We start from the raw sequence: 24,687 nt of genomic DNA on the forward strand, positions 1-24,687 counted from the left end.
GTCGCGGGGTGTGCTGGCGGGACCCCAGGAAAATGGTTTATCTTGTGCAGTAGTTCAGTGGAACAGTTGGTGTAATAGATATCAAAATACATTCTTATCAAAGCAACCTTTTTGAACCTTAATCTTGTGAGATTAGCACAATATGATTTGATATTGCGTGATGTTGAAAATACTTTGTTTAGAGCAGGGGTCAGCAACCTTAGATGACCAGTACATAATCTGCATACAATTCTACATTCATTAAAACTCTGAACTCTGGCTGGGGGGCATTGGGAGAGAGGTGGATTAATGTAGTCTAATCATCGTCCTAACAATGTCCTGCAAATCAAAATATGAATGTTTGATGGCATGTCATTAAAATCTATCTTGACATGGCACACTGGTGACCATTACAAAAAGGTGGTGGAAGCCTGTCAATATAGGGCTATGCTTTCCCCACACTTATATACACTTTAATTATGACTAAGATGTATCACCTTTTATTTTCCTGGGCTGAGAATAGATATAAAATACCCTGTATTGCACTTGGGAACGTCTCACTTTATAATAGAAGTAGAGCCAATGTTGAAACATGTCAAAGAGTTTAGTAGCTGTGTTGAAGCCATACTATTTGTATGCTGTATGATCGATACTGCTCAGCATGTCAGGCACATTATTGAATGGTGTCAAAATGACAATGCAAAACTATTGTTCAGGCTACATTGTGACAAACTTTATCAGAGAAGTTGGATCCTTGTTGATCGCGTCACCATCTTGCACACAGTACACGGATTGAAGTCCATCCAGCAGGGATTGAGGTCCATTCAGAGAGCATGGATTAGTCAGGACACCATCAATACAAGTTTTGACTCTTGCAAGGATCAAACAGTTATGTGGAACCATGTAAAATAAATTATAACACCAGATTGTAGAGCCAAGAATAATTGGAGGTTAACACACCTTTAAACTGAATGTTCATGGGCTTGTGTATTAATGGATGTTACATTTATTCAAAAGAATCACTTTTTGTTCAAGTGGTGAATAACTATTCTGATTGTGGATAGTAACTCAAAAACCCAAAACACATCTGTATTCATAGTAAATGTCAGACTAAATAGATTACCAAATATATAGATTAACTTTCAAAACAGATTCACTTTTCAAACACATGGTAAAAAGAATAAGAGACACAAACACTGTAGCAGATATAGTTTAAATGTTTATTAACAAACTGTTTAGTACCTTTACTTTATGCAACACCATAAATATCTGTGCTATTATAATCAATGGTTAGTGGTTATGATTATATTTAACAATATTATGGTTAAATTGTAAGATTTGTATGTTATGCTAAAGTTAACAGTTTTACTATTGACAGATATTTTACTATGGTTATATTATTGATGTCAGATTGTTATTATTAGTACTGTTATTGTCAAAACTAAAGTGGTGGAAAGTCTTACAAAATATACTCAAGTGCTTGGCTTGCTGAACTGGATATGTTCAATCTTTTAATTTTTTTAATTACTTTTACTCCACTACATCTTATCAAACATTATATTATACTGTACAAATTTTGATTACTAACATAATACATTAACCACTACATTTCTAATTAAACTTTGACTATTTGCTATTTACAATTTTTGATTATTAACATAATACATTAACCACTACATTCTTAATTACATTTTGACTATTTGCCATTTGAAAAATGGTATCTACAATACTTTTAACAGCTTTTCTACACATTTATGCAAGCCTATTTTAGATTTTCCAGGGTGAAGCGAAAAACCCCTGCCTCCTATTTCTGCCAATTTCAGAGTGCAGGGGGGAAAATGGTTCACCGACCCCTCAACGGCGATCAAGCAAGCTCCTGAAAAATGTATTTAAATAATAACTAACATTCTGCAACTGATTAACAAATTTAGGTATTGTTTAGTTACTATTTTCTTTTCAAATATTAACACAACACATTACTTCATTCCTAATTAAATGTTGACTATTTGAAAATAGCCGTTCTACAATCTCAGGAAACATTGGAAAACTATGTGTTGTGAGCTTGTAGATCTGCCATTTTGCTGTTTGCATTTGAAACCTGTGAAGTGTTATATTTTGCATGTATATTTTAGACGTTTGCTATTTTCTGTACATTATGATGCCAATACTTTTGTATGTTTAATCAAATAAATTTGGAATACTGAACATTTACTTGTAGAAGACTATTTCTATCTACTTTAAGCCAAACATTTGAGTACTTTTACCACCACTGTAAATATTTATTTCTAACTTTTGAGTAAATTTAAGATATTGAACTAGTAACTAACATTCTGTAATTGATTAACTAATTTAGTCGAAATAGGTGTTGCAGGCCTAAAAACAAACAGTGGGTTAAGAAATGATCAATATGCACATGCAAATATAAGATGGGTCATGAACAGGCAGTCTAAAATCCAAAGTGGCATTTGGTTAGAGATAGTTAGTCCATGTTTTTGTTATCCAATTTAGGGATGGCCAATGTCATTCTATGTGAGCTTATATAAATTCAGTACCACATGTCCATGAGCCAGAGCAAAAATTAAATGAACAAAGACATATTATTTTCAAAGAACATTCCTGAAAAGTAGAAAAAGGTTAAAGGCAGAACAATTCAAACATCTGTTAGCACTGTAGAATCACTCAACGGCATCTGAAAAACAGGGAAAAAAGTGTTAGTATATTTAACCAATGCAGACGGTTCACAATCAACATGACATGACTGAAATAAAGTATTCAAATGAAGAAACAGAAATTAGAATTTACCCCTGTAAAGCAGAAAAGTGTTAAAGACATAACAAGTGTATAACAAGGCCACAATAAGAAATGTACTCGCAACTCAACCTTTTATTGATATAGTACATGTAACATTACAATGGTCAAGGTTGTACATTGATTAAACAAACATTACATAATGTAGATCAACATGACATGACTGAAATAAAGTTATCAAATGAAGAAACAGAAATTAGAATTGACCCCTGTAAAGCAGAAAAGTGTTAAAGACATAACACGTGTATAACAAGGCCACAATAAGAAATGTACTCGCAACTCAAGATTTTATTGATATAGCACATGCAACATTACAATGGTCAAAGTTGTACATTGATTAAACAAACAATACATAATGTAGATTAGTACACAACAATCACATAATGTAGATTAGTACACAATCACAGAAAGCAATGGGTTGGTTGGTTGGTGTTTAGGTGAGTAGGTCAAATCAGATTTGAGTTTTGGGAAATCGATTTCCATTATTTGAGGGCTATGTGTACCAGTAAGTGCTGCATCTTGTGCATTGTAATGTATTACTGGTCTGATTTGACCTTTGTGGGACTAGAGCCTGCCAGAGTGTGTTGATGAACAAAGTTCATCCATATCCCCCATAGCATCTCTGGTGTCCACCTTTGGGCAGATATCACCGTAAGTTCAAGTGTCATTGTGCGATTTTAAGTGGAGTTATATATATTTTACATTTAAAATGTAGTTATATATATTTTACATTTAAAACCAACCCAAAGCGTTTCCATGAGAAGAAAACCTATAGAACAGTCTATTCACAAAGGATTGGCCCTAACCCTAGTTATGAACATTTTAGTGACATCAGAGGCCCGACACGATGCTTTTATTGTGAAGCCAAGCGTTCCTGAACTTCTTTACTCCTGGAGGTTTCTGCATCAGGAATATAGCCGATCTGCAAGCCCGCGACGCGTTGAGCTTGTAGAAAAGTAGGTCTGCGTGCTGCCAGTGTTTGCAAGCACGTCCTGCAGTCTATGCACTAGTCATCTTCGGTGGACAATACGCAATACACAGGATTGTGATAGCTGTAGTATGTACGTAGCACTCCAGACTGTAGACATTGCTGTGGTCTTGAGATGTACATGTGATCCAACAGCGTGTTCTTTTCTGTGGTGGCCTCCTTGATGAGTTGTGCATATCCTCTGGACTCTAGAAGCCTTGTTATGGGCCCAGGAAAACCGTTCAGTAGGTCTTCGTTGAAGTCTCCACAGACTACGATGGGCTGGTGATCCATAACTTCCAAGGAGTCCAGAAGCGCCTTCAGGTTCTCCATAAATGGGTTACCATAATGTGGTGGTCTGTACACCGCAGCGATCAGAAGCTTGACAGGGGACTCGATCTTTACTGCCACAAACTCAAGGTTTGTCACATTGTGAAGGTAACGCTTTTCACTAGCCTGGAAATGGTCCCTCACATACACAGCGACGCCACCGCCGTTCTGTTCTGCACGTTCAGGTAGCTTTGCATATGACACGTGTCTGTTGCGGCTGAACATGGTGTAGCCGTCCAATTGCAGACTGTCAGCCACAAAGGAGCCAGTGAGATGAGTTTCTGTCAAGCACAGGACATCTGAAAGTGTCAGCTCGTGGTGTCGTTTGAGGTCCTGAATGTGAGCCGGTAGACTTTGAGTGTTGTGGTGGACAATCGTCAAAGTTTGGGCTTGGGCCGTCGTCTCTCGAAACTTCAACAGTGGCATGACACTGTCCAGAGACGCAGTCTTCATGGACTCCAGGGCAGCTGTGATTTCAGGATCAGCCCAGATTCTCTTCTCATCAAAGTCAATGATGTGCAATCCTTGCAGTGTCGTTGTCCTACTGAGGGCAACGTAGGCCATCCCTGGTAGGAAGACCGCTTTCAAGGAAACCACTGCGGATTGTGTAGTCTTCCCTTGGACTTTGTGAGACGTGCAAGCATATGCCAGCTTGATGGGAAATTGCCTGCGAATCACTTTGTGGTTACTCAGGTTTTCCTCCATCCTCTCGACGTACACCTGTGTGGCGCCAGGCGTAGTTCTCCGGTACTTCAGTCCTGCTTCAGGCTTGTCTAGCACCAGCCAAAGCTTGGTTACTGTAGTTCCGTCCCTGTCGACCCGCATGTCAACACCATCAATCTTGCCAAATGTGCCGTTTACAAGGCCATCCTCCACATCTATGTTCCTAGTGATCATGACAGGGGCGCCTTCTGCAATTTGCAAGTTGTCCTCAAGATCCTTGTACTCTTTACCTTTGTTGGGTTTTGAGCGTCGAGTCATGCGGTGACTAATTTCGTCTCTCTCGTAGTCTTCTGCAGGTATGTCAACGATGTGAGTGTGTAGCAGAGACAAAGTGTCCGTGTTGTGTTTTTTAACCTGAGGGTTGGTTGCGAAGATGTGCAAAACATCCTTAGGACAATGTTGATCATCAGTCAGTCTCTCACCAAGGAGTGCTCTGTCTGCATCGCTCAGCCGTTCCCTCTTGTCCTTGACTCTCAACCTATTCAGAAGTTGTGCATAGGGCACGTCATCCTTCTGTCGCATGATTTCTGTCAACGTGACCATCTCAAAGTGTTCACGCAGAAGATCCGGTTTGCCTTCTTCTGGCACGCAGAGCGGTTTTCCGCTTGCCGTTGGAGGGAGCTGGTAAAAGTCACCTACTGCAAGTACCGACATGCCACCGAAGGGTTTCTTACTGCCTTTGATCTCTTGCAGTCTCCAGTGAACGTAGGTAAACAATTGCTTTGAAACCATCGAGATCTCATCGATGACGATGATCTCTGCATTTCCCAGCTTTGCCCTCACATCATCCAAACTGTTTCCCAGCCCTTTGTAGGGTGGGTTGAGGCTTCTGGGCAACTTCAACAGGGAGTGCAGTGTGTTACCCCCGATGTTGTACGCTGCAGTTCCTGTAAACGCAGACAGCAACACCATGGGCATGGATGCATCTGCGTCTTCATACAGTCTGGGGAGTCGACGGAGAATCCTTGTTGCCTCACCGAAGATGCACCTTATCAGGTGTGATTTGCCAGTTCCAGCACCCCCAGTGACAAAGAAGAAGAACGGCTCGGGGTTCTGCTCAAGTATGCTCTGAAAGCACCAGTCACGTACAGAGTGAAACACGGAGGCTTGTGTCTGGTTGAGGTTTTGACACATTGTACGCAGATAATCCAGGCTCATTTGCGGGGCTACTACTCTATGTGCAGGAATTGTACCCACATCATGATTGCTGAATTCTGGCACATCATCTCGTTCTTCCACGTCCAGCGGATCCTCGTCTTGTTCGGCAAGACATTCCATGCGATCCAGCTCGTTTTCTGGGGCAATGTTGGCCCAGGCATTTTCAACTGGGCCATTTTTCCAGAACTCCTCCACGGCCTCTTCCACCGCTTGACTGTACTTTTCGAACCTCTTCTTGTTCTCAGCAACAATCGTTTTCGCGGGCCAAATCTCGTCTGTTCCGGGCAATCTAACACACGCGGACTCGTAGAATTCCTGGTATGTGGGGAATGCTTCGGTTTTGAGGGTCGATTGATAGCGATGAGGCAGGTAGACTTTAAGCAAGTTGCCATAGAATTTCTCTGGCTCCTTCTTTTCCGAGAATTTTGCATATCTGACAACTGCATCCTTGCCCTGGCGCTTCTTAATGGTTCCCATGTTGTCAGACAACTTCACGCAACTTTCGGCTTTTGCTTGTTGGCCGTAGACCACCCTGTACTTGGATGCAAAGTCTGCTAGACACATGTTGTCAAACTCTGGTGTTTTGGGCCTGGCGTTGTACTTGTCCAGATATCCCTTCATCCACACTTGGTCCGAGTCGTCTGGTCTTTTCTTCAGCGCAGCGAGGGGGAGACTCATTTTCATTGCATCGTCATCCGTCGGGAGGAAGATAACATCACGGGAGCATTTCTTCAACGGCATGCTGCAAGTCCTGGCCACTGCCTCCTGAGAGCTAACCTGCCTGTTTTTCACATAGGTTTGAACGAGTTGGTTCATGGCATCCCTCTCGGTGACTTTCGTCGGATCGATGCCAACTACTACCTGTTTCAGAAGTTCGCCCATCTCATGTTCTGCCTTGGATATGTAGGAGAGCATGTATGTGATTGCGATATGGTGATCCAGAACAAACTGGATATCCATGTTAGCATTCCAGGCCTTCAGGAAAACTGGGTTGTAGTTGTTCACAAAGCAGTCCTTCACGCCGCGCTTCATGAGGAGCACGCGGTTCTTCCTCATGTCTTCAAGACAGCTGTCGTACTCTTCGCTGGTCATATTGCACTTTGCCAGCAAGTCCGGCAGATCTGTCACTCCTGACGCAGAGTCCAGCAGCAGGTCGAAAATTGGTTTGAGTTTCGCCATAGCAGCTTCTGCTCTTGCCGTCTGTTTTTTGCCAATGCCTTCGGCACGCTTTGCCTTTGGTGCACTTTGGTTTGCGCCTTCATCCATGTCTTTGTTTGCTTCGCTTTCATCTTCTGTGCCACAGTCATTTCCAGTTGGATCAACCGCCTTTGGGTTTATTATGCAGGTTTTGTCCACTGGTGGCTTTGGAAATCCAAACCTGCATGTCCTCCTACCTTTCCTACAGGACTTTGTATGGTTTCGGCTGTGCATCTGAACCTGTAGGACAATTTGGTAAAGCACAGGATCTTCGTCCGGATCAGGCAGCTGGCACGAAATGTAGCGGTCTGCAAACTCGCAGATCTTCTCCTCTGAGTCAACGCCAAGGACGGGGGCGCCGTCGACCCACATTAATCCATGGAGGTGCGGGGACCCTCTGGCCTGAAACTCTATACGATGGAAGCAGTCGATGACGCGTCCTAATGGTAGAGCTTCTGAACGCACCAAGTTTGTGTAAGCGGAACGAACTCGCTTGTCAAACATTCGCATAGTTGTGACTGCGTTGCTTCTGAGAATGTCGCATTTCTCATTCCAGTCCAACTTTTCAAAATCCACGATCTGACCTTGCTGTGCTTTTATTGCCCTGATGACCTCTGGCCATCTGAACTCAGCCGCACTTATGGTCAAAAAGAAGGTGGGTGGGCCTAACTGACGGACCATGGCAAACAAGTCCAACAATGTCTTGTGCCAGTAAGCTGGAGTCCCTCTAATTGGTGACATGAATCGTGTTGCGTCTTTGTTTCTGACCAGTCTCTCGACTTCAGCCTTGTCTTGCAACATCTTGTTGGTGATCCTGCGACCATCCTTGGTTAAAGGTTTTCCTTTCTTTAACTGAAATGAGATGGTGGTTTTCGCAATGTGTGTCTCTGAGACACAATGTGCAAAGAAGAGAAAGCTTTGGTCTTTAGCGAACCGACCGTCAACACTGAAAAGTCTTGTGTTAAAGTAACGGCTTGGGGACAGTGGGATCCTTCTCTTCACGTCCAACGTGTTTGCTCCAGTTGGAAACAAAGTAGGGAAGGCCTTTGCTTCAAGGTTAGGGACAGTGCTGTAGCTGACAGGCCTGTTGCCTTCGGCGGGGGCAATGCTAAATATGCCATCTCCATAGGTCATCAATTCTTGTCCTATGTCATCTGCCTCCAAGCAACTGTCTAGGCCATGTCCAGGTCTCAGCGCATCTTGCTCATCTTCAGCACTGGGGGGATCTTGATCCACTGCCCGCGATGCGTCGAGAGCTTCAGTAGACTCCGCTACTTCCATCATTTCGGCCTCATCACAACTGTCCATGACTTTGTCTGTGGGCAGGTTTTCAACCTGGCCCTCCACATCGTCGTCATCGTCTCTGATTGGGATGTCTCTGTAGTTTGGGTTAATCTGGTTGAGTGTCCTCGCGCCCAGTATAACATTCCTCATATTGACAGTGTGAAACAAATAATGGCCTTTGTGCCGCAAACTCCGCTTTAGCTTCATTCGGTACAATCCGGATGAGCCGAGCCTTCTCGGTAAGGCGTTTATTGTGGTTTCCATCTGTGATGGCACACACACCACAGCACCATGTAAAGCCCCCTGTTTGCCTTTAGGAAGCGTGAGAATCTTGGCAAACGGTATGTGCAAAGCTAGGATTTGCCTTTCCAGAACATTCAGGTTGCTGAGCTCTGGGGGAATGGGTGCTAGCTCTAAATTGTTTGCGACAGCCAAGGCTGGCATTCTTCCAGCTTTCAGGGTGACCCGACAGCACTTGCATATCCACTCGTGATGCCTTTCTTCGGGGACAGTGCAGTCTTGCGGGCCTCCACATTGATCGTCACACGAATGGACGTATTTGCCTGTCAAGCAGGCGGCAACCAGCTTGCGGTTTTGTGTGAAGTCGGACCGATGGCAACAATAAACTTGTTCCGAGAAAAGCGCCCGATGGCACGTTGTGCACACATAAGTCGGGCCATCTTCTATGTCTTTCTGGAACGTGGCTATAGCGATTTCTTCTAACCTTTTCTGTTTTGCAGCTGCTATAGCAGCAGCTTCAGCTTCCCTCTCCTTTTCGTCATGTCTCAGTCTGAGCTGGACTTGACACAACACATTGTACCTACGTCTAACTTTCAATGCAGCGCGGACACGGCGGCGCAACTTGAAATACATGTCCGTTTTGCATTTGTGGGCCATGTAAAACTTCATGTGTTTCCTGACCTTCTCCCTATACTCAACATCTTCATTGAACCTTCTGTTGCCATATCCCTTCATCTTGACCTGATGCTGCTTTCTGAACAGCTCATCTTCCCTATACCTTTTGTTGCCATGTGCCTTCCGCTTGAGCTGATGCTGCTCTCTGAATTCCTCATATTCCCTGTACCTCTTGTTGCGATATCTCTTCTGCTTGTCCTGATGGTTCCCTCTAAACTCCTCATCATCCCTGTACTTCCTGTTGGCATATGCCTTCTTGTAATTATTTTGCCGTTCCCTGAATGTTCTCTCACTTATTATTCTCATGGCCATGTATTTCTGCATATAGGCCTTCCTCTGAGACCTAGGTTTTTCCTTACGATCAGATTTCAGCTGAGCCTCTCTTTCCCTTCTCATCATTCTCCGTCTACGTTCTTTATTCACTTTTCTGGCCCTATCAGGTGTTGTATCCGACATCACTATTGGGGATGGTTCATAGCCAACCTGCAAAGAATGTTTGGTGGTTGGATGACCAGTGTCAGATTCATCCTTGATAGTCAGATCAACAGGCTCTTTTTGATGCAGGTTGACAGGATGCATATGCATAGTTGACGGACGTGGTGACAGAGCACTTGTGTGTACAAATGTCACTGGCATGAAGTCAAACTGCATGTGGTCAATGCGTGACGAATGCAAGAAGTCGTTTAGCGTGTCAATCTGAGCAATGAGATCTTCTAAGCGAGTGAAGGTCATCATTACAGCTTTGCCTCCGTTCCATTCAGGCAAAGGTAGGCCATCAACACTTCTGTCATGAGAGTCAAACAGTCCATATCTTCCAGAACTGTCTCTAAACACAGCAATGGTGTACGGTGATACTGTAAGGAGAGCAAATTTGACATTTTGAGACAGACACTGAAGTCTTTCCTTAAGATTCAACCACCAATGTTGTCGGTGAGGCTCTCCCTGATCTCTCATATAGCCCATTTCTATGTTCTCTCTTTGGACAGAGTACCTATTGTGTTGGGTTTCCACAGTGAGTGGCGTTTCCTCCATAGATAGATGTTCGCTCCTAAATTGCCCTTGCCTTTTTATTTTTTCTATTGTTCTTTTATACAGACCATCTCCCTTGTCCAATATCTTGTCAAGATCATCCGTCTTCAAGTCCAGACCTTCATTTAGATGTGCCAGAAATGCCAGAGCCATGCATGTACACTGACGATTCTGTGACATTAAGGAAAATGAACGATGATTCTGGCTTTTGGATGCTTGCACAGATATCACAGAGGGTGGCGCGATGCATGGTTGTTGTACAGGGTCATTGTCGGAGAATTCCATGTCCTCGCATGGTTGTTGTCCATGGTCATCATGAGAAAGTTCCATGTCCTCGCCAATGTAGACTTTTTCTTCAACATCAGACTGTGCCTGTAGCTGAGGCTCCATGGCTGGACTAAAAGTTTCTCGTTTCTCTTCATCCTCCTCAGCGCAACCATTTGGTGATCTTTTACGTTTCCTGTCAGCCCACACTTTACTCATATGGATCGATCTTTGTTTTTTTCTCGGCATGATGTCAACGTTCTAGGTCTAAATTTGTGAAATATCCTCTCTTTAGCAAAAGAAAAACCTTCAAATATGTAGTACTAATCACATATCACTAAGCATAAAGAATCAACTTAATGTGTGTGTGTGTGTGTGTGTGTGTGTGTGTGTGTGTGTGTTAAACTAACCTTGTAGTAGTGTCACTCTGGGAAGGTCGGTCGGTCAATTGCAGCCGTGTCCAGATGTCTAGCCGCAGAACAGAAGAGCCCACCGGCCACAGCTGTAAATAATTTAAAAATACAGTATTTTAGATACAGAGTTAAACTGAACATACATGTACTAGTAAGTCTCCCTAATCGGGAGAAAAGCGACCGTAACGGTGCATACACAAACTTAATAATAAGCAGCGATGACCGGGCCCTCGCAGGTCTACCCACGTCACAAGGGGCAGCAGTTACACTATTACACTATTGCCCTATTAAACTATTACACTTATTGCACTATTACACTTATTGCCCTATTACACTTTCACACTTTTACACCTATGAAACTATTAAACCATTACACTTATTGCGCTATTACACTATTACACTTATTATGCTAATACACTATTACACTTATTACACAATTACACTTATTACACTATTACTTTATTACTTTTTGTTGGCTTCCTTCTGTCTCCTAAGACAATGGAGTATGCGCCAGGGATTAGTCAACTTTATTACACTATTACAATAATAAACTATACACTTATTACAATACTACACGATTATACTTATTCCGTTATTACACTATTGCACTTATCGCCCTATTACACTTATTTCACTATTAACCTTAATACAATATTACACTTATTACACTATTTCACGATTACACTTATATACAGGTACGGTTTAGTAGGAGTTGTGTCCCCTCAGCCATCGCCTGATTTAACAATCTGCTAAGCAAGCGCATCCGTCGCTAGGATTGTTTTTCTGTGAATAGTGGGGACCTGATGATCTGTCTTGTCACTCTTGTGATGTTTTGTGTTATATGGTTTTGTGTTGTTTTTGTGTTGAACAGACTGTGAAGACAAATTTCCCCTCGGGGACAATAAAGATTATTATTATTATTGCGCTATTACACTTATTGCACTATTACACTATTACACTTATTGTGCTATTACACTATTTCACTTATTACAATATTTCACTTATTACACTATTACACTTATTGCGCCATTACACTATTGCACTTATTACAAACCATTGAAAAGATATAGTAAATAGGAACTATCAATAATCAACCGATCAGAAGAGGGGCGGGGCTAAGTTACACCAATGAAGGACAAGTACTTTAGACCAAGTCCAATGACACCACCCAAAAGTCTGAGCGACAAACCGTTGAAAAGATATAGCAAATAGTACCTGTCAACTATCGACCAATCAGAATAGGGGGCAGGGCTAAGTTACACTAATTAAGGACAATGAATCTGAAACAAGTCAAATGGCATCACCCATAAGTTTGTACAACAAACCCTTGATGAGTTATAGCCAAAAAAGCAACAATCAAGTTTCGATGGCCGGGCCCTTGCATGGCTATTACACCATTACCCTATTAAACTATTACACTTATTGCACTATTACACTTATTGCCCGATTACACTATCACACTTTTACACATATTAAAACTATTAAACCATTACACTTATTGCGCTATTACACTATTACACATATTACACATATGCTATTACACTATTACAGTTATTACACTAATACAATTATTACACTATTACTTTATTACACTATTACAATAATGAACTATACACTTATTACAATACTACAGTATTACACGTATTGCGTTATTACACTTTTACACTCTTGCACGTATTGCCCTATTACACTTATTGCACTATTAATCTTATTACACTATTACACTTATTGCGCTATTTCACTATTGCACTTATTGCACTATTAATCCCTGTGCACTGACTTTCGTACGTGTATGTGAAACTTTATTCTGTAACCGTCTATGCGGAAAATGATGTAGGGGGCGCTATTGAGCCATTAAGCCACGCCCCCTTTTGATTATTTTTAAATACGTAATTTTTCGCCACTTGTGATGTGTGTGCAAAGTTGCACAACTTTTGGAGTATATTTTGCGCCTCAAAAACGCGATTCTTTATTGGGAATAATAATAATTAAAGCTGCAAGCAGCAATGACCGGGCCCTCGCAGCTCTACCCACGTCACAAGGGGTAGCAGCCAATTAGCGTTAGAATTTTAGATTCAGCATTAGCATTTGTTAGCATTAGCATTTGTTAGCATTAGCATGTGTAAGCATTAGCATTAGTTAGCAGTAGCATTTGTTAGCACTAGCATTTTTAACATTAGCATGTGTTAGCATTATCATGTGTTAGCATTAGCATGTGTTAGCATTAGCATTTGTTAGCATTAGTATGTGTTAGCATGTTAGCATTAGCATTTGTTAGCATTAGCATTAGCATGCGTTAACATTAGCATGTTAGCATTAGCATTTGTTAACATTAGCATGCGTTAGCATTAACTTTAGCATGTTAGCATTAGCATGTGTTAGCATTAGCATTTGTTAGCATTAGCATGTTAGCATTAGCATGTTAGCATTAGCATGTGTTAGCATTAGCATGTGTTAACATTAGCATGTGTTAGCATTAGCATTAAAATTAGCATGTTAGCATTAGCATGTGTTAGCATTAGCATTAGCATTTGTTAGCATTATTACGACAAACGGTTCATGAGATATAGAGGCACTTTGTTTGGTGAAGGGCACTTCCTGTTTGGCAAAGGAAGTGCCAATTATGGTTAAGGACTCTCAATCAAGTCATATGACATCAGTGACGAGTCTGTACGACAAACGGTTCATGAGTTATAGAGGCACTTCCAGTTTGGTGAAGGGCACTTCCTGTTTGGCGAAGGAAGCGTCAATTAAGGTTAAGGACTCTTAATCAAGTCATATGACATCAGCCACGAGTCTGTACGACAAACGGTTCATGAGTTATAGAGGCACTTCCTGTTTGGTGAAGGGCACTTCCTGTTTGGCGAAGGAAGCGTCAATTAAGGTTAAGGACTCTTAATCAAGTCATATGATACCAGCCACAACTCTGTACGATAAACGGTTGATGAGTAACAGCCAAAAAAGGGGACAATCAAGTTTCGGCAAATCAGAAGAGGGGGCGGGGCTTAGTTAAACCAATTAAGGTGAAGGACACTTAGTCAAGTCATATGATACCAGCCACAACTCTGTACGATAAACGGTTGATGAGTAACAGCCAAAAAAAGGAACAATCAAGTATGGACCAATCAGAAGAGGGGGCACTTCCTGTTTGGTGAAGGAAGTTTGACGCTTCGCCAGGGGCACGCCGTTTTACGAAAACTCACGATTCGCACAACTTTTCATCGTTAAGGTGTCTTGAGTATGCCGAGCGAACTTGAAGTTGATCCGATTAACCCCCTAGGAGGAGTTCGTTAAAGTGCGACACGTGAAAACGCGCCAAAACGCCACTAATTAGTCAAAATGTCTGACTTCCGGTTTGGTTTCGGACATGGCGCCAAGAGACTTTTTTGTGAGTTCGGACATGATACAGGTGTGTACCGATTTTCGTACTTGTAGGTGAAACCGTATAGTGGGGCTGTTGCGTTGAAATTTTGTAGGGGGCGCTGTTGAGCCATTAGGCCACGCCCCCCCCTTTTTTATACGAAATTTCTCGCCACTTGTGATGTGTGTGCAAAGTTGCGCAACTTTTGGAGTACGTTTTGAGTACTATTTTTACACACAATCCAGGAGCATTGACAGGCCTGACACACACACACACAATCCAGGCCATTGACAGGCCTGACAAGGCTCGGCTGACACAAACACAGTACGTCGTCAATTCACCATACAGTAAAGGAGGAGGGGAGCGCACTTTTTATGATCTATATACCAGTTTGCTTGTTTCTCTCGCATAAATCTGGCAACACTCTTCCTTCCACTGTCCAGTGTTTTGTTTTATATACCAGTTTGCTTGTTTCTCTCGCATAAGTCTGGCAACACGCTTCCTTCGTCCCTCCACTGTCCACAGTTTGGCTAATGGCTAACACTAGCTCCGGTAGAACTGGTCGTTTTAAACTCTATAAAGGGAATTAAAAATGCTATCCTTAGATCGCCAACATGTGTTGTCCCTATACTCCCATGGACTTTGTTTGGAATTATCTTTGTTGTTCTTCAGCAACGTTTGACGTTACGTGAGTTATCACGCACACACACATGCACACACACACACACACACACACACACGCACACACACACACCACACTCGCCTGGCCTGGCCTCAGTGTGAAGGAATGGCACTCTCTGCTGGACAACATATTTCATTACACTACCTTTTAATGCAGTCCACACAGCTCACAGCACTGCCTAGATTTTTAATTATTTATTTTTATATTGGATAAATTTCACCGATAAGATATAAACCGATATGCCCAAATAAGGCCATATGGGGCCGATAATATCGGTGGCCGATATATCGGTCGCTCACTAATGTTGATTACATGACTTTAGAGATACTGTGTACCGCTTTGTGATTTTAGGCCAAAATCTGTAGGAGCAGTGTCCAAAAATGTGATTGAAAAGAATCAGCCTGATGGTGGTGCTAAAATGGGACAGATCCATGTTGATTAGAGTCTAGTACACAGTATGTCTAGAGTCTAGACATACTAGACATACTGTGTACCGCTTTGCATGATTTTAGGGCAAAACCTGTAGGAGCAATGTGCTTTTTTGCAAGGCCTCAAGGTGGCGCTAGAAGAGGGCCACTTGAGAAATGAGGTGGTTTGGCAGCCAAGGAGTATGTGTGCAAAGTTTGGCATGGATAGGGGCAACGGTGACGGAGATATGAGTAGGGTAAAAGTGTGACAGACTGAAGGCCGGTGGAGGTTTGGATAGTAACTGTAACATGCACATTTGTTTGTCCGTCACATTTGGGGTTAATTAAATTTTTGTCATTTTGCAGATACTCCAACTCCAACTATAGTTAACTCTAAAGTTAAATCATTTCCCGAACTAATATTTTCATCAGGCAAGAGAATTTTTTCTTTATATTTTTTAGAAAATTGGAAAATGGCAAGGGCAGGCAAGGAGACATGTTTACAGCTTGTAGATCGGCTGTTTTTGCTACTTGACATGAAGCAGATCATTCATTTACAAAGTTATAAATCCAGAGATAAGAAGTTTCTGGCCGACAGTATATGCAATGTGGCCTTCTGGAGTGAGTGGAGAAATATTGCGGCCCTCTCCATCATCAAAGTTGACCACTCCTACTATAGAGGTACTGTGTAACGATATGCGTTATGTTTGTACAAAATCTGTAGGAGTACTGTAAAAAGCACCTCCTGGTAGCACTATGCCAGGCCCATGTGAAAATGTGGGGCAGAGGTTCTGCTGAACTGCTGCTTACAGACAGAAACACAAAACACAAACAAGGTGCAAAACGTATTTTCAAACATACTAAAATCCATTATGCACATGTGGAAAGTTTGTCCGTCACATTTGAGGTTAATTACAATTTTGTCATTTTACATCAACTATAGATTTTTTTTTAATTGGAAAATAGCAAGGCAGGCAGGGAGACATGTTTAGAGCTTGTAGATCGGCTGTTTTTGCTACTTGGCATGAAGCAGGTTCATTTACAAAGTTAAAATGCAGAGATAAGAGGTTTCATGCCGACAGTATATGCAATGTGGCCTTCAGGAGTGAGTGGTGAAAAATTGCGGCCTTCTCCAATAACAAAGTTGGCCACTCCTGCTATAGAGGTACTGTTTAACGATATGTGTGATGTTTGGACAAAATCTGTAGGAGTACTGTAAAAAGCACCTCCTGGTAGCACTATGCCAGATAAGCAACTGTCACTTCGCATACACAAAGAAGGCAGTCGTAGCCAATCAGGAGGGAATATGGGGATTTGGGACAGATCCATGTTGATGACATGACTTTAGAAATACTGTCTGACAGCCGGTGGAGGTTTTGATAGTAACTGCGACCTAACGGCAATTAATGGTTTACATACTAAAATCCATTATGCACTTGTCATGGATATGAGTAGGGGAAAAGTGTGACGTGCCGGACAGACAGACAGACTGACTGACAGGCGGTGGAGGTTTTGATGGTTAACTGCACCTGACGTCGCAATTAATGATTTACATACTAAAATCCATTATGTGCATGGAAAGTTTTTCCGTCACATTTGGGGTTAATTACAATTTTGTCATTTTACAACAACTATAGAAATCAAAAGTTCAATATTTCCCAAACCAATATTTGCATCATATGGCAAGAGATATCGTGTAGCAATTCTTTTTTTAGCTTGCAGATAGCTGTTTTTGCTACTTGACATGAAGCAGGTCATTCATTTACATTCAAGTTAAAAAATAAGTTTCTGGCCGACAGCATATGCAATGTGGCCGTCTGGATGAGTGGAGAAATATTGCCATCATCGAAGTTGGCCACTACTGATATAGAGGTACTGTGTAACGATATGCGTGATGTTTGGACATGGTAGCACTATGCCAGGCATATGTGAAAAATGTGGGGGAGAGGTTCTGCCCTGTCATCCAGGGAGTGTGTGTGTGGTCAGTTTCGCTGCTCACAGACAGAAACAGACAGAAACAAGGTGCAAATCATATTCTCAGACATGCCTTTGGCCTGGGGGAGAAAATAAAGTGTGCGCTAAAATAATATAGAAAATGTATCTTCAGAATTGTAATGGCATCGAGGACATACATTCTGGTGTCAACCCCAATTATTATTCATTTAGTAGACCCTCCAGAAAAACTTGATTCTGTAATCACTTAGGTGTCAAACAACAAACCTCAACAAACCACATGTGTATCTCTGCATCTACACATCCTAGAGTGCACTCAGCAGTTTGGGAATGTGTTCGTTCAGCGACCCCTCAACACCTAAGTCCACACAGGCACTAAGATAGATAGATAATAGACTGGGGACCTAAAACTATGACATCAGTCTATATAAAGGTATTACAATTGAACTGTAGCTTTCAACTTTTTCAAGCCACTTCCCCCCAGACTAATCATATTTTAAATGGGGACCCCTCATGCTGACAAGCCTAAGTGCTTGTCAATTTAGTTTCCCTGCACCACAGATAAATATGGTGAAATAGCTGATTTGCAAACTCACTACACCTCTCATTGAACTGGGGAGACCCCACCCCTAAAAGCACTTGGAATTACAGACATGACATTTAGTTTTGACTCTTAGGGATGAGCAACCGGGAACCACTATCAGCTAATAGTGATATACAGTATATATGTATGGGTCAATTTAGATCCCCTGAAAACTTGGGTCAGGATTTACACAGTATTTTTAGAATCAACCTCAGTCCTAAATGGGTGAAGTATACTACTAAGTAGGCTAATGCAGATGTATTTGCCAGTGGTACAAATTCAAAATAAGTATGGAATCATCCATTTACTTTCAAAATGTGTTTGTAAATGTCTGCTTGAACAGTACTGCTGAGTCTGCTTAGCTAGTAGATCTGCTATTTTTGGCTAATGTTCTACTATAATAGGGATTCTAGGGTTTAAGTGGTTAATCCTATCACACAAGGATTTGGCGGCCCCCCTGTAGTAACTCTGAGGACCCCCTAGGGGTCCCGGACCCCCTGTTGAAGACTCCTGTTCTAGTACATTAAATTAGTCCTCTGCATCTACTTGGGATGTCATTAACGGTTAATTTACCAGCTGGTTAGCCGTCAAGTGTGGGGGTCAGCAGCAATGACTGCATGTCTACAGTTCTAGTTTTTTTTATTTATACAGCGGGTCCCATGTCCAAAATAGCAGATCTACAAGGTCAAAATGTGTTGCATGAGCCTGCAGTTGTCAGCAAATACAAAAATCCACTGCCATGCACATTTCTCATGGATGTTATAGTTGATCTTCAGAGACATGAATGGAGATCACTGTTACATCTGAAACTATTTGATTTGCGTGTGTCAGTTAAAACAAACCTTGCAGTGTCAGTCAGTCTGGGAAGGTCGGTCCGTCACCAACAGCCGTGTCCACCAAAAGAACAGAAGAATCTGTCGTCGGGTCACAGCTGAAAATAATTCCAAAAATACTGTATTTTAGACCCAACTGAAGATACATGCATTATTGATTTACACACTGAAATCCATTGTGCACATGTGACTTGGAAAGTCATATTTTAAGTAGTTATTAACAATTGAATTCACCCTTTGTTAGCCTTCTGGTTGGTCCCTGACTGAGCAACCAGCAGGCTCTATGTGCCTTGTTCTGCCTTTTTAAAAATAAAATAAAAAATAACCGATCTACAAGCTCACAACGCCTCGCAGTGCAAGACGTTGTGAGGTCTGCTATTTTTGGCTAAAGTTCTCAGAATATGGACGCTAGGGTTCAAGTGGTTGATATAGAAATGGAGAAAAAAAGCAGGCTTGTCCCACCCTGGTTCTGCATTTTTATGTTGAATTTGCTAAAACATAATTTTTGAAGAAGAAATAAAAACATAAAAACATGCTGAGTCACTATACTGTCACTGAGCAGCTTCTGTCTCTGCATCTACACATCCTAGCTAACGGAGTGCACTCAGCAGTTTGGGAATGTGTTCGTTCAGCGACCTCTCAACCCTAAGACCACAGGCAGGGTATAGACTGGGGACCTAAAACTATGACATCAGTCTATATAAAGGTATTACAATTGAACTGTAGCTTTCAACTTTTGCAAGCCACGTCCCCCACCCCAGACTAATCATATTTGAAATGGGGACCCCTCATGCTGACAAGCCTAAGTGCTTGTCAATTTAGTTTGACCCTGCACCACAGATAAATATGGTGAAATAGCTGATTTGCAAACTCACTACACCTCTCATTGAACTGGGGAGACCCCACCCCTAAAAGCACTTGGAATTACAGACATGACATTTAGTTTTGACTATTAGGGATGAGCAACCGGGAACCACTATCAGCTAATAGTGATATACAGTATATATGTATGGGTCAATTTAGATCCCCTGAAAACTTGGGTCAGGATTTACACAGTATTTTTAGAATCAACCTCAGTCCTAAATGGGTGAAGTATACTACTAAGTAGGCTAATGCAGATGTATTTGCCAGTGGTACAAACTCAAAATAAGTATGGAATCATCCATTTACTTTCAAAATGTGTTTGTAAATGTCTGCTTGAACAGTACTGCTGAGTCTGCTTAGCTAGTAGATCTGCTATTTTTGGCTATTGTTCTACTATAATAGGGATGCTAGGGTTTAAGTGGTTAATCCTATCACACAAAGATTTGGCGGCCCCCCTGTAGTAACTCTGAGGACCCCCTAGGGGTCCCGGCCGGACCCCCTGTTGAAGACTCCTGCTCTAGTACATTAAATTAGTCCTCTGCATCTACTTGGGATGTCATTAACGGTTAATTGACCAGCTGGTTAGCCATCAAGTGTGGGGGTCAGCAGCAATGACTGCATGTTTACAGAAGTGTGGGGGTCAGCAGCAATGACTGCATGTTTACAGTTCTAGCTTTTTTTATTCATACAGCGGGTCCCATGTCCAAAATAGCAGATCTACAAGGTCAAAATGTGTTGCATGAGCCTGCAGTTGTCAGCAAATACAAAAATCCACTGCCATGCACATTTCTCATGGATGTTATAGTTGATCTTCAGAGACATGAATGGAGATCACTGTTACATCTGAAACTATTTGATTTGCGTGTGTCAGTTAAAACAAACCTTGCAGTGTCAGTCAGTCTGGGAAGGTCGGTCCGTCAACAACAGCCGTGTCCACCAAAAGAACAGAAGATCTGTCGTCGGGTCACAGCTGAAAATAATTCAAAAAAGACTGTATTTTAGACCCAACTGAAGATACATGCATTATTGATTTACACACTGAAATCCATTGTGCACATTTTAAGTAGTTATTAACAATTCACCCTTTGTTAGCCTTCTGGTTGGTCCCTGACTGACCAACCAGCAGGCTCTATGTGCCTTGTTCTGCCTTTTTAAAAATAAAATAAAAAATAACCGATCTACAAGCTCACAACGCCTTGCAGTGCGAGACGTTGTGAGGTCTGCTTTTTTTGGCTAAAGTTCTCAGAATATGGACGCTAGGGTTCAAGTGGTTGATATACAACGGGTAATGTGACAAAGGCCCTGACAGTATGACTCAGACATATGGGTTGGATTGACAGTGAGGCACAGGTGTGAAACAACAAAGCTCTCGTACAGGGGTCTTCAACGTTTTCAGGCCAGGGACCCCTTGGCTGAGAGTGAGATGAAGCAAGTACCCCCAATACAAATTGTGTAAAATTGTGTTGCCGAATAAAACTGTTCATAGATTTCTTAGACAGACTTGTTTGATAGCACTGTCATCCTATTGTCATGTGTATTTTCATACATTTAACCACTTGAACAGTCAAATATTTTAATCTTTTTCCCACTACAAACCTCTTTGCCAAAAATAGCCGATCTACAAGCTTACAAAGTCTCGCAGAGATCGGCTATTTTTGGCTAATGTTCTACTAGAATAGGGATGCTAGGGTTCAAGTGGTTAATGCAAAAAACATGATCCTATCACACAAAGATTTGGGCGGTCCCCCTGTAGTGACTTTGAGGACCCCCTAAGGGTCCAAGACCCTGTTGAAGACTCCTCTTGTACATGAAACGAGTCCTCTGCATCTACTAGGGATGTCATTAACGATCAGCTGGTTAGCCGTCAAGTGTGGGGGTCCAAAATAATCATAATTAACTGGGGACCCCCCACCCTGACAAGCACTTTGTATAACACGGTTATATTGTGAAATCATATTTAAACTGGGGACCCCCCACCCTGACAAGCACTTTGTATATTGTGAAAATAGCCGATCTACATGCTGTGAGCATGTAGATCAGCTATTTTCACAATTTCTGTCTCTAATATTTGACAATTTGGCCAACGTTTAATTTGACATTTTAGGAGTATTAAAAAGTCATTAAATTGTAACTTTAGAAATGTGCAGATACCCTCTATTCCCTTAAACTTTGGTTTGTTTACTGTTGAGTGAGAAAACAATGCTGCACATTCAGTTAATCATCTAGAGACCCCCCAAAATAATTTGGGAATCCCCCTGGGGGTCCCGACACACAGGTTGAGAACCACGGGCCTATGTGAAACATTTGGGGCAGTGGGAAACAGTCATGTATCATGTTGTGGTTCTGTTATGGCATCTATGGAGTGTGTGCACGGTTTCATGTTGATCGGTACCAGAGATTAGCAGTCAACAGACACATGGATGGACAGGGTGCAAAAAATATTCTCTGCCATGCCTTTGGCCTGGCAGAGACAACATTTGCTCAAATATTTGATTGTGACAGTCAGTTAAAACAGTAAGCTAATGCAAATGGATTTGCCAGTGGTACAACTTTACAAAATGTGTTTGTAAGGGCCTTTGCACACAGGAGCATAGCATTTTTTTCCGTTAGCCAATGAGTTTTTACCACAACCTTATCATAGATTCCATATAGCTGATCTACAAGCTCACAACAAACCAGGGGTCTTCAACATTTTCAGGCCAAGGACCCCTTAGTTGAGAGAGAGATGAAGCAGGGACCCCCACAACCTTATCATAGATTCCATATAGCTGATCTACAAGCTCACAACAAACCAGGGGTCTTCAACGTTTTCAGGCCAAGGACCCCTTAGTTGAGAGAGAGATGAAGCAGGGACCCCCACAACCTTATCATAGATTCCATATAGCTGATCTACAAGCTCACAACAAACCAGGGGTCTTCAACGTTTTCAGGCCAAGGACCCCTTAGTTGAGAGAGAGAGATGAAGCAGGGACCCCCACAACCTTATCATAGATTCCATATAGCTGATCTACAAGCTCACAACAAACCAGGGGTCTTCAACATTTTCAGGCCAAGGACCCCTTAGTTGAGAGAGAGATGAAGCAGGGACCCCCACAACCTTATCATAGATTCCATATAGCTGATCTACAAGCTCACAACAAACCAGGGGTCTTCAACGTTTTCAGGCCAAGGACCCCTTAGTTGAGAGAGAGATGAAGCAGGGACCCCCACAACCTTATCATAGATTCCATATAGCTGATCTACAAGCTCACAACAAACCAGGGGTCTTCAACGTTTTCAGGCCAAGGACCCCTTAGTTGAGAGAGAGAGAGATGAAGCAGGGACCCCCACAACCTTATCATAGATTCCATATAGCTGATCTACAAGCTCACAACAAACCAGGGGTCTTCAACATTTTCAGGCCAAGGACCCCTTAGTTGAGAGAGAGATGAAGCAGGGACCCCCACAACCTTATCATAGATTCCATATAGCTGATCTACAAGCTCACAACAAACCAGGGGTCTTCAACGTTTTCAGGCCAAGGACCCCTTAGTTGAGAGAGAGATGAAGCAGGGACCCCCACAACCTTATCATAGATTCCATATAGCTGATCTACAAGCTCACAACAAACCAGGGGTCTTCAACGTTTTCAGGCCAAGGACCCCTTAGTTGAGAGAGAGATGAAGCAGGGACCCCCACAACCAAGTTTGGGCGGAAACGGTGCTGTCTTTCACAATAAAACACCACCAGTTAGCTCATAGCCGTCAACTTGCAAAAGTACTTTTTCAGCCGTTTTAACGGCAAACGCCCGGGGCAGGACTCAACTTTATAACGAACTAAAAAGCTAACCTAACGTTAGCTTCGTTTAGACGACAGCAAAGGCATTAGCGCTGCTTTCGAGTTAGTTTATACAACATGGCAGTTTGCTATCAAGCTAACGTTAGCTTAAACACGACGCAGAACAAAAAGAAATGATCATGTTAAAGAAAGTTAATTACCTCAGTGTTGTAGGGTCCTGCGGGGAAAAGGAAAGATGTAACAATATCCAAGTAAATCAAATGGAATCGCTGTAAAATAGTAGCAATAAATCTGTGTGTAGTGTCTGTCTCGTCTCAACCAGGGTCTCAACACCAAACAAACAGCACGACAGCGTAAAGCAGTCTGAGGGGGCGTGTCCTCTGGTTTTAGAGCAGAAGCTTCTAGAATCAGCCAAAGAACCCTGGAATTCCGGTCTGTTGATTGGCTTGAGCCAATGACGTAGCAGGAAGTGTATGAGCTTGTAGTCCTCTCCTCCTCTCCCAAGGTTTTTTTATTGCCATTTTATGATTTATTATAACTTATAAGTATACAGGAAAGTGTTATTAACATTACTGTCCTGTTTAAAAATGAATGAATAAACAGTAGCATAACCAAGGTTACTCTTCTGTAGATAGATTAGAGATAGATTGTAACATTTAATTATCAATAAATATCCATTAAATAATAAAAAGATCGCTTTTATCCATTTAATAATAAAAAGATCGCTTTGTAAAATACAATTTATTTATTATTCAAAAGTAAGAAATACATTGTAACATTTAATTAACAATAATTATCCATTAAATAATAAAGAAATATCACTTCATATAATACACTTTATTTATTATTAAAAAATAAGGCACAGACCTTTCATGTTTTTGTATGACCCGCCCACTAATGGTGGATTGATTTATTGATTGATTGATTGATTGATTGATTGATTGATTGATTGATTGATTGAAGACTTTATTAGACGTTTGCATGTAGGAAAAGGTACAGTTTCATGACGGTACAGTTCACTGGTCTGGTACAAGGTCAACTAAAAGGAGATCTAAGCACTTGGCTTATTTGCACAGGAAACCATCATGTAACCTTGAATGACAGACGAATAGAAGACAGTGCATGCAGTATAGTAAAAAAAAAAAAAAAAAAAATATATA

At 41.8% G+C, this 24,687-nt stretch overlaps 1 long non-coding RNA gene across 1 annotated transcript; it reads right to left on the reverse strand.

Moving 5' to 3' along the window:
• Positions 1-1,343: 1,343 nt before the first annotated feature.
• LOC308291837 lies at positions 1,344-23,865 on the reverse strand. Its single transcript, XR_013962360.1, has 5 exons — positions 23,728-23,865; positions 20,633-20,720; positions 18,896-18,984; positions 11,065-11,156; positions 1,344-2,668 (listed from the first exon to the last, which is right to left on the reverse strand). It is a non-coding gene; the product is annotated as an uncharacterized lncRNA (long non-coding RNA).
• Positions 23,866-24,687: the final 822 nt, after the last annotated feature.

The sequence above is a fragment of the Nannobrachium achirus genome, assembly GCF_963921795.1.
Source record: "Nannobrachium achirus genome assembly, chromosome: 1".
Lineage (NCBI taxonomy): Eukaryota > Metazoa > Chordata > Actinopteri > Myctophiformes > Myctophidae > Nannobrachium > Nannobrachium achirus.